Here is an 11431-nt window from a genome sequence, read left to right on the forward strand (position 1 = left end):
TGGAACCCTGTAGGTGGAGTGGGGTGACTGCTGTACCCTATGACTCTGTAATGGAACCCTGCAGGTGGGGTGGGGTGACTGCTGTACCCTATGACTCTGTAATGGAACCCTGCGGGTGGAGTGGGGTGACTGCTGTACCCTATGACTCTGTAATGGAACCCTGTGGGTGAAGTGGGGTGACTGCTGTACCCTATGACTCTGTAATGGAACCCTGTAGGTGGAGTGGGCTGCTGTCTGCTCTCCTCTCTTAAGTAGTTGTCCTCAGATTGAAAACCCCGCTTCCTACACTGGGCGTGGTGGCGCATGCCTTTGATTCCAGCACTTGGGAGGCAGAGGCAGGCAGATTTCTGAGTTCGAGGCCAGCCTGGTCTACAGAGTGAGTTCCAGGACAGCCAGGGCTACACAGAGGAAACCCTGTCTCAAAAAATCAAGAAAAAGAAAAAAGAAAACCCCACTTCCTACAGTTTTATAGAGCTGAGTCCTTTATTCTGGAAACCACTGCAGTCACAGACACATGGAACAGTTGTCAGCTTCTGTGACCAGGTCACAGACAAAACAGTACCACCTGCTTGCCCTTTGGTCTCTTGCTTTTTACTCACTCTGAGGAAGTTTCCTATTAGCTATGCCAGAGGCGGGGAGATGCCATGCTTCCATCTCTAGCATTTATGGAAGGATGAGCTCAGTGTACCTGGACCTCTGTGTCTGCCTGGAGCCAGAGGTGGCCTCTTTGCTCCAGGGTAGGGGGCAGGTGAGAATATCTATACTTATACCTACTTTTGGGCCTTGTAGACCAGCCACCAGTCTACCTACTCATCCACCCAAGTAATCAGCTCATCATCCATCTACCCACCCACCCACCAATCTATCTATCTATCTATCTATCTATCTATCTATCTATCTATCTATCCATCCATCCATCCACCCACCCACCCACCCATCCATCCATCCATCCAATCAGCCAGCCAGCCAGCCAGCCAACTAAATAGTCAACCAACCAACACGCCAACATTCCCTGTGTTCTTGTACACTGGGCTCTTTTGGGCAATGGACATATAGACACATACCTCTCCATGCATGAACCTTTCACAATCACATGTCTCACAGTTCATGTGGAAAAAACAAAACAGCCCAAAAGACAGCAGCAGGTACCAAGGTGGCAAACTGTAGAGAAAGGTGGGAGGACCACCACAAGGCTACTCTGTGCCACAAGGAAGGCAAGCTTACTGCCTATGTTGGGCAATGTTTTATCTGTTCTGTGACATAACCATTCTGATGGACAACAGTGGGCTAGTTTGTATGCTCCAGTTTAGGAGGCTTCAAGACATGGAACAGAGGTCAAGGCTACTTCAACTATTTGAAGTTTTCTCCTGCAACATGCCTGGGTGACTATGGCCTACAGGCTCCTGTGCAACCTCAGCAGCCCAGGAGGTTTACAGGGAATAGTTGGAAGCTAAGTCTCAGGGAGGAGCCATAGGTTCTGTGCCTACACACACAGCGTCCTTACAAAGCCACGGCCATAGGTACTGTGCCTACACACACAGCTTCCTTATAAAGCCATGGGCAGGAGGTGACTTCTGAGCAGTTCTTTTGAGCTTGGATGTGGAGCAGGATGTCCGCCAGCATGGAGTCCATGCAATTGCACACGTACCCTGGGGTTGCGGGGGTGGGGGGAAGCCACATTCAATCTCTACCTTCCCCCTTGTCGTCCTTTGTGGGTTTCTGAGGTCACCTCTGAGACCACAGTTATTTTACTAGTCTTATAGGCTGGCCATGCTGGTGGAGCCTCACGTCTGGTCTCTCATCCAGCCTCATGTAGGAGCTTAATTTATACATTGTGTTGTGTATATATGCATGTGAGAATGCATGCCATAGTACGTATATGGAACTTAGAGGACAACATATGGAAACTTTCCTTTCACCATGTGAGTCCCAGGAATTTGAACACAAGTTGCCAGGTTTAGCAGCAAGTACCTTTACCCACTGAGCTATCTGGTTTACAATTCTTTTTTTAATATTTGTTTATTTTTATTTTGTGTAGACGTGTTTTGACTATATGTATGTGTGTGTACCATGTGCATGCATTGCCCACAGAGACCCAAAGAGGTCATCAGATCTCCTGGAACAGGAATTACACAGGTCTGTGAACAACCATCTAGGTGCTGGGAATTGAATCCAAGTCCTCTGGAAGAGCATCCAGTGCTGTTAACATTGAGCCACCTCTCTTGCCATGGGCTTTAATTGTTCTTGACCATGTACTTGCCAGACAGTAGCATAAGCCCAAGGCATCTTTGGACAGCACTGGAGGGCTCACAAGCCTAAGGTCACTGGCAGCTCCAAGAATCAGGATTAGAAGCCAACTTGGCAGCCTTGGGGGTAGAACTTTCATGGACCCTCAGTTTTGGTGGGATTTAGCCCTTGGCTCTGGGCTGTGCAGATCTATGAGGAAGTTGCAAGGAGAAAGAAGGCTCCCAGACAAGGGGCAGGAGAGTTCCAGGAAGTGACATGAGGGGAGGTGGAGCAATGATTAGGGGTCCTGACAGAGAGAGCTCATAAGACCTCAGAGAAAGGCCAATATTGTCCTGCTGGGGTCCCAAGCTAGCTTACAATGCACTGATCTCGCAGCCCAGCATGTCCCAAGGTCCATAAATTCAGTTGGAGTAGGCTGGTGAGCCAGGCAGCTTCCCACCATCCAGCAGTCTCTGCCAGCATGTACTAGTGAATGCCTAGTGTGAGACTGGGTAGGACATGGGACATAGAAACTACAATAAGCTGACAGAAACTCGCACCTGGACCTGTTGTTCAGTGTTATTCATGTGCACCTTGCTAACTGGTCAGACAGAGAAACTGAGGTACATACAGTACAGTGCATGGATTTCTGCAAGTACCACATATGATCAGTAGGAACTTGACTGCGTGTGGGGGGGTCCACTCCTTGGCACCAGTGCCTGCCAAAGGCTGGAATACACACAGGGCTTTAGCTGACACTCCTTGGGCAGACAGGAGGGCAGGGTGGAAAGAGTCCTAACTCACCCCAATTGGCAGGACCAAAGCAAAGGCAGTATTGTGTGGTAAGCTGGCTTTGTTTCTGGTAACCCCCCAGAAATGCCTGCCAATTTCCACAGAGTTCCACTAAACAACACAACCAGACTAGCAGGCTGGGAAAGGGCTCCAGTAGCCATGAATGGTGGCTCTAGCAATGAGGCGCTTCCTCCCTACTCAACACCAGGCTGCACATGGAAGTGATTGCTTCCAGGGCTGGGGGCCAAGTGAACTGCTGTCCCCAGGCAGGAAACACGTGGTTTACTCTAGTACTCAAATACACTGAGGTTTGGGGTCCAGAGCTAGCCTGTACAAGGGTTGGACCCTGAGCCACCTGTTGCTGAGCAGATGATGAAGGGCCCAGAAGTATCCCTTTTCACTTGCAGAAGTTAGAAAGTCTACCAGAACCCAGACCCAGAGAGCACACATGGACACACATGTGATCATGTACATGATCGAGGTTGTCCATGAAATGTGTACTATATAGTGTACACATCTAACCTGTTCCCCAGATACCTTCATGTTCTAAAGCACTTCAAGGGGACAGAGGCCCACTGGACTCCAGAATCCCATTATTCAGGCTGAGAACACACACAAGACAGTAGGAACAGCAACCCTGAGTAAGTGCACAGCATGACCTGGATGGTGTGCAGGAGTCTGATGAGTCACATCCATGCTAGAGTATTCACAGGGAGACAGACAAACCACCTCAAACTATTCCACACCTAGACAAATGCTCAACTTGTGACTTCCTACAGTCCACCTAACTTCTGCGTTTGAAAGATGGGGACAAGGGTAGGGCAGCCCTTGAATACATGGCATTTTATGTGCACAATACATCTATGTGTACACTGCCTCCCATATGCATTTTATACCATATGTACATGGTATGTCCTGTACACACAATGCATTCCCTATAGATGTTGTGCCCATGCTCTAGCCCTCCAGCATCCTATTCTTTTCAGGAGATTGACCTCTGCTCCTACATCTTCAGGTCACTGACCCACGATCATCAGAAGGACTCTGAAGGCTATAGCACATCTTGGGTCTAAGCTTAGGACTGACTCAAGTTACCCAAGTTACTCACTGGATCTCACAGTGCTGCAACCAGACTTCAGCATAGCAAGAGCATGCTGAACAAGGCTGTGCTGTGACTATCTCTGATGCTCTCTGTTCCCCCAACCATAGCTCTTATTCATTGTCAGGTTTGAGTTCTGACTTCTCATGTGAGATCCTACAACAGGTGCTGGCACAGCAAAAGACCTCAGCCAGCACAGCAGGGAAACTCACCGTTTCTGTTTAGCTGTCTGCAGTCCGGATGGTCCCCTACCCCTGGCCAGTAGCACTCACTGAGCATTGCTGACTATACCCGACACTTCCCCTCCACAGGTACCTGGCTGTGGCTCCAGACATGAGCACTCCATATAGACCTCTCCCTTCAAAACTGAGCTCTCATGTAACCATCCCAGATCTACCAGGCAAAGACACTCCATTTGCTTCTTTCCCCATTAGCATCAAGATGTCACTGTTGTTTACTACTGTCCCCAGTGGAGGGTAGGGAGATGGCTCAGTGGTTAAGGGCATGTATTTCTCTTCCAGAAGACCCAAGTTCAATTTCCAAGTGGCTTGCTATTGCTCTCCACTTTGCTCCAGTTACTGGCACAGTTCCAAATACCTATGTTGTTGCTGAGTGATCATTTGCTCACAGCATGAGCCATATGGGCAAAAAAAGCACAAATCCATCTCTGCCTCAGAAAATATTCGTGTCTGCTGAGACAGGGATGATGGACAGCCCAGAGAAGGGTCACAGATGCCAAGGGAAGAGAATATTCATGTAAATGTGATAGGCATGCAAGGCAGATCATGCCTTCTGGGGAGGTACTAGCAGATCCCTAGCTTTCCCTCCATACCAACCAACAAGACTGGGTGTAACACCTGGGTGGAGAAGAACGGACCTGTAACTAAGCTGGAGCTCACACAGATCATATGGGTGCCCACTATACAGCCTGGCACTGAAGTCCTGCTATGTCAGACACAGTCTAGAAAGGAGAAGCACTCTCATGGTGGTAATTAGCATTTGGACTCCAACTGGGAAAGTCCCTTTCAGTGAGCCCCTTATGTCAGCAAAGTTCTATGTTCATCTCCTTTGGGCTCAGTTGGGTTAACACAAGCTCTGTCTGCTATTTCTAGAACTATACCATTTCTATATGTTGGTGGGTGGTTTAAAAGACTCACTGGGCCGGGCGGTGGTAGCTCACGCCTTTGATCCCAGCACTGGGGAGGCAGAGGCAGGCAGATCTCAGTTCAAGGCCAGCCTGGTCTACAGAGTGCGGTCCAGGACAGCCAGGGCTATACAGAGAAACCCTGTCTTGGGGGTGGGGTTGGGGGAGGGGTGGTGGGGGACGGGACTCATTGGGTTGCTACAGCTCCCTGTGAAAGTAAAATGGGGCTGTGCTGGGGTTTAGCTCTAGGGCATCCCTCACAGCCAGCCTCTGGAACTGCTGGGACACAGTGGAAACCCTAGGAATCACATGTAAGAGACCAGCCTGAGGCTCTGAAACCATGAGCCCAAGTCTTTCTCATAAGCTGTTTACTTCAAGTATTCTGTCACCATATGTAAAAGCTTACTAGTTAACAGACTGCTTGCTGGCTGATTTCTCTCCCTAATTCATAGCGTGAGAGCTTGCCAGCAGGGAGTCTTCACCTCTGCCTGGCACAGTAGGCCCACTGGAGGGAAGCTCAGGCATGATATGTTCCCACATTCAGCAGTGCTGACCATCTTCACACTTCTCTACATCCTTGTAGGATTCAGACAGGTTAGTTCTGTGGTGAGGCAACACGGCCTGGCAAAGGCATGAGGAGTAACAAGAGACAGAGACTAGGAGGGTCCAGGAGCTACAATGCCCTTCAGGAGCATGTGCCCAGTGACCTGACTCCCTCTTACTAAGCCCCACTTTCTAGGGTTTCAACCGTGTTCCAGCAATGCCAGACGCTGAGCCTTAGAACACAGGCCTTGAGGGATGCCCCAGATCTAAACCACAGCCTGGTTCCATTTCACTTCCACGGGGATCTGCATGGAGCTGTGGGGCCCCAATGGAACTTCAGCAGTCTCCCCCCAGCCTGCACTCTGGGTCCTGAATGCATCCCCCATCCCAACCCAAAGGTGTTTCCCCACAAAGCTGTCACACTCCAAACAGTCTGCCTTGGCCACAGCAGTGCTAAAGAAGGGGACTGATGAGCCTCCAGGGTGTGGGCCTCAAACCAGCCAAGTGGTATGAGAAGAAACCACCAAAATCATAGTAACAATAGTAGCCATTATACATTCAGTTAAAGTCTATTAGTACCTTTTTATGTTTTTTAAAGACGGGGTCTCAAGCGGCCAAGGGTGGCTTTGAACTATGTAGGTGAGGATGAATTACAGGGTATAGTCAACATACCTTGCTGATTTACTCTCTACCTCTCATTTCCATATCCTGAAGACATATGTGACACCATTTATAGGGATAGAGACAGAGGCCTAAAAAGGGGATGCTGCCGAGCTAGAAAAGGCAGTGCAGGAAATATGATACCTTATATATGTGCATGCAATTGTCAAAAATAAAAAAATATTAAAAAAAATTAAGTTCCTCCTACTATATGTGTATACACACACACACAGAGGAGACAGTACTGGAGTATGAAAGTATCATCCAGCCGGGCAGTGGTGGCGCACGCCTTTAATCCCAGCACTTGGGAGGCAGCAGAGGCAGGCGGATTTCTGAGTTTGAGGCCAGCCTGGTTTACAGAGTGAGTTCCAGGACAGCCAGGGCTACACAGAGAAACCCTGTCTTGAAAAAACAAACAAACAAACAAACAAAAACAAAACAAAAAGAAAGTATCATCCAATCCTCAGGAGGGAGCCATCTCCAGCTCACTGAGCAACGGGGGAGCCACAGGTCTTGGGCCCTGCTGAGAAAGTAGCCTGGCAAAGGTGAAGAGGCATGCAGCGATTGCAAAGCTGGCATTCAGGAACGGGGACTTCCCAACACCTGAAGGGGCAGAAACTTCTGATCACAATCATAAGCAGATTCTGCCAGATGCCAGCTAAAGAAAGACAGAGCAAGTCAAACTCACCCGTCCTCCTGATAACCTTGAAGGTGGGCTGTCATGATGAGCTAGTTTCACAGACTAGGCAAGGGACAGAACTGGTTTCCTGTGAGACAAGCTCACACCTCCTTCAATGGGATCTACCTTGCCCAAACTGCCCAGAAAACTTAAGCAAACTATGGTAGGCAATTGTAGTGAGGCAGGCACAGGAGCGCTCCAGGACAATATGGATAGATAGGCCTAGTTGTGGAAAGGTGGGCAAAGGGGTCACCACACAAGGACAGCTGGAAAAAAACCCCACAAAGGTGAGTTAGCCCAAGGACAAGTCAGGTCCTGGGAGACTGGGTTTCAAACTGGGGTAGAGGGAACACTCACTATAAAGACCCTCTCACACAGACCATACTTACAGAGAAACCCCACTGCCTACCCACCTAGAGGCTAGCCAGTCTGTGCAGATGGCCAAGGGCATCGCTACTGCCTGTGTTAGAGTCCTGGTTTGGCTATGTGGTATGCCGACACTGGGGAGATTATTGGGCTGTCCAGATTATAGAGGCTACACCAGGTGTCAACAACATAATGTGTCTAAAATACCAACAACAGATTGTCGTGTAATGGGGAAGAGAAGGGAGCTGACGAAGGAGTGGGCCCTGGAGATGAAGTCACACATGCTCAAATTCAGGCTAGCAGATACAGGGTACTTCAGACTATCCCTGCCACCCAGACAGCAGTAGAGATAGGGTACCACCATGACCAACAATTTGCCATGCTCTGCCTCAGTCCCCCAAATGTTGGGATCATAGGTATTTGCCATCAATACCTAGCTTTATATCAGTTTTGTGACTACATTTTTTGAGAAATGTATCTGTATCACTCAGTTGTTGGCTTGGTTGCAATACACCCATTCCTGATCATCTACTTCATGTCTATGGCACCTAAGAAATGGCAGCATGGGTTTTTCTTGGTTAATTTAGCAAGGGATTTTTCATCTTATTGCTTGTCCAAGTTACGTTCTATTGTCAATTTGGCACAGCCTAGAATCACCTGGGAAGAGTTCTCAACTGAAAAAAAAAAAACCTTGATCAGATTTGACTGTGTAGCCATTCCCAGTCCCCTGTGGGTCTATCACTCACACAGGTGGTCCTAGGCTGTGTAGAAAAGGGAGCTGAGCATGAACAAGGAAGCAAGCCAACAAGCCGTCCTCTCCCATGGCTCCTACCTCCAGGCTCTCACCTTGCACTCCTCTCCTGAGGCCCTCCAATGACTGGCTATCTCTTGGAAGCCTAGGCCTCATAGACTGACTAGGGAGTTTTTTCCCATAGCTGCTATCACGGAGTTATCCGAGACCCTGTAAGCGCCTGACTCTGCTAGCTCCCACCCCCAATACATGTCTCCTGTACCCTCGGGGCCTGGGCTAGCTTTCTAACACTGTGCAGAAGCACAGATCTACACAAACACATACATACATCTCAGTGATACTTTTAAAGGCAAGGTCTAAGTACTAAGGCTGATCAAACTCATGATCCTTCCTCGTTCTCCCAAGTGCTAGGATCACAGGTGAGCACCCCTAATCCATTACTGAGTACTTTCATAATTACATCTTAAAATGGCAATGCTTTAAGTAAGCAAAATTAACTTTCTTTTTTTCTTTTTTCTGGTTTTTTTTTTGGGGGGGGGGGTTCGAGACAGGGTTTCTCTGTATAGCTCTGGCTGTCCTGGAACTCACTCTGTAGACCAGGCTGGCCTCTAACTCAGAAATCCTCCTGCCTCTGCCTCCCAAGTGCTGGGATTAAAGGTGTGCGCCACAACCGCCCAGCTTTTTTTTTAAAAATGATTTATTTTATGTATATGAGTACACCATTGCTCTCTTCAGACACACCAGAAAAGGTGTCAGACCCCATTGCAGATGGTTGTGAGCCATCATGTGGTTGCTGAGAATTGAACTCAGGACCTCTGGAAGTGCAGTCACTGCTCTTAACCGAGTCATCTCTCCAGCCTAAGTCAGCAAACTTAAATGCAAATACCTTGGGAAGGTGATGTTCAAGGCACCTTGTGCTTGCATCCTTCCCTCCTGTGCCGCCCCTATTCACATTCTGACTCAGCCATGGTAAAACCCAAGGATCACTCTACTTCCAGATCCTACAAAGGGGACTTACAACTACTCACAGGGCTCGTCTTCCTGCTACACTCAGTGGGGACCCCCGTTGGCTTCTTCAGGCTTCTTTCTCCTCCTTGGTTATGCCACCTCACTCACACAAAGGAGAGCTACACTGAACCTGGTGCAGAGGCCCTAGCAACAGTTAAGTAGATGCTAATGGCCAATCAGATGATGGCACTGCTCCAAAGGTCCATTTCCAAAGGGTCTTCTAGACCCCACCCATGTCACCCCACCTAGGATGAGCCTACTGTCCACTAAGGCTGTCAGGACCCAAGCTTCCCTCCAGGGCAGCTCCAGGCAACCTCACCTCAGTGCCCATATTCCCAGCTGCATATCCTGGAAGGCCCACACAGCCTTTGTCAGACAGCTGAGTTAGCAACACTAGAATCTGACAAATACAGAGGAACCTGGATCTCCAGCTGTTCAGAATTACATGTACCACACAACAGCAGCTCCCCAAGACAGGTTCCAGAATATGGCCCATGTATGTGACCCAGCCATCAGGATCCTGGTGATGCCACCTTCCCCATGCTGGGTGTATGTAGTCTTTAATTGTGTAAATGTATGCAAGCATACATGTGTCAGTGCCTGCTATGAAGGTCTGAGAACAGCTCTCAGGAGTCTGTTCTCTCCTGCCACCTTGTGGTATCCAGGGATGGGGCCTGTGCACAAACACCTCTCTACCTGCTAAGCTGTTCTGGCCCACTAAGTTCAAGTAGTTTTCCTTATCAAGTGTTTACAATGCCAAGTCCTAGTTCCCAGTCGCAGAAACCCAGCTGGCTATAGCAACCTCAACCTAAATGCTAACAACTAACTAGTCTTTCAACCCTGGACTAGGCTAAGCAGGGCAGTAGAGGATGCTAAAAGGACTCTTTGGCCCCAGGAAGGACAGAAGGACCTATGTGGGTATAGTGCCTAACCAAGAATAAGATTTCCCATGCAACCAACCCTCCTCGAACCACTGGCATGGGTAGGCCTGGTTCAGAGGGACATAAATCCTGCCCTCCTGATCTAATTCAACACCCCCCTCAAACCTCTATTGCTTATGCCTGGGTCATGGCCAAGGCAGTGCCTTCCCAGACTCATAGGACCCTCTCTCTAGCACTTAGTAAATGGAAAGCCAAATCTAGATACATAAAACCACCCAATGGAATAAATCACGGGACACAGATTATCTATTTAAGTTAAAAAACACTAGTAATGTTATAAAAATGGCATGGCACTTTTTATTTTTATAATCAGAAAAATAAGTCCCAAATTCTCAGTTCAGAGGCTGTAGTTGAACAACAGAAAGGGGTAAACAGGGTAAACAGGTACCACATAAGACTGCGGCGAACCCCAGGGAGCCAGCACAGAAGTTACAAGTCTAGTAGTGTCCTCTGTTCTGGCCACTTCCCCTTCAGGGGCTCAGTTTATGCACTTTGGACTGCCCTGAGGTGGGACTGGGGCGGCTTGGACTGCAGTGTGGGGCTGCCCTGAGATGGGACTGGGGCGGGGATAAACAACCCCTGATCACAGGTAGTGTGGGCTGTGGGACAGGTGCAGGCCCAAAGATGTCTCTGTAGTAACAGGTGTCAAAATCAGGGCTGAACACTGTTATAACGGGAATAAAGAGTTCAGGTAGGGGCTTCCAGCTGCCCTACCATGCCTCTGGGGTGGAGGAAGAGCCCTGAGGGGTGGGGAAGCAGCCACTCAGACACCACCCCTTCACATCTCTCACATAGTTGGAGGATCTTCAAGTAGACACTAGCATCACCCCATCGCCAAGAAACTGTGACCTAAAACCTAGCCAACCAAATCCACAGTGTGGCCCCAGTCACCTAAGCCATTGTGCTCAGGGCAGGGAATACTACATCGGTGGGAAGAGGAAGTGAGGGGAAGACAGGAGAGTGAGGCCTAGGCTGGCACTTCATCACACATCTCCACCATATACAGGCATACATATACACACCATTCACACCTGCACACAGGCGTGGGAGACTCAAGAGATGCAAAGACAGTGTTGGCAAGAGGCACCAAAAGATGCTGAGGGATCCCAACAGCTCCAAGTCCTTAGGGTGGCTGTGTGACCTCTCCCAGGAGTTGTCCATCACAAAGCAGCACATGTAAGGAGCACAGTAACATCAGAGGCCTGATACCCATGGAGGGGAC

General features: G+C 49.0%; 1 protein-coding gene across 7 annotated transcripts in view; it reads right to left on the bottom strand.

The window, feature by feature from the left end:
- The window catches only part of Fbrsl1 (fibrosin like 1), a 93121-nt gene that overhangs the window by 63513 nt on the left and 18177 nt on the right, over positions 1–11431 (bottom strand). The gene's annotated exons all lie outside the window — the stretch shown is intronic.

The sequence above is a fragment of the Mastomys coucha genome, unplaced genomic scaffold, assembly GCF_008632895.1.
Source record: "Mastomys coucha isolate ucsf_1 unplaced genomic scaffold, UCSF_Mcou_1 pScaffold22, whole genome shotgun sequence".
Taxonomy (NCBI): Eukaryota; Metazoa; Chordata; class Mammalia; order Rodentia; family Muridae; genus Mastomys; species Mastomys coucha.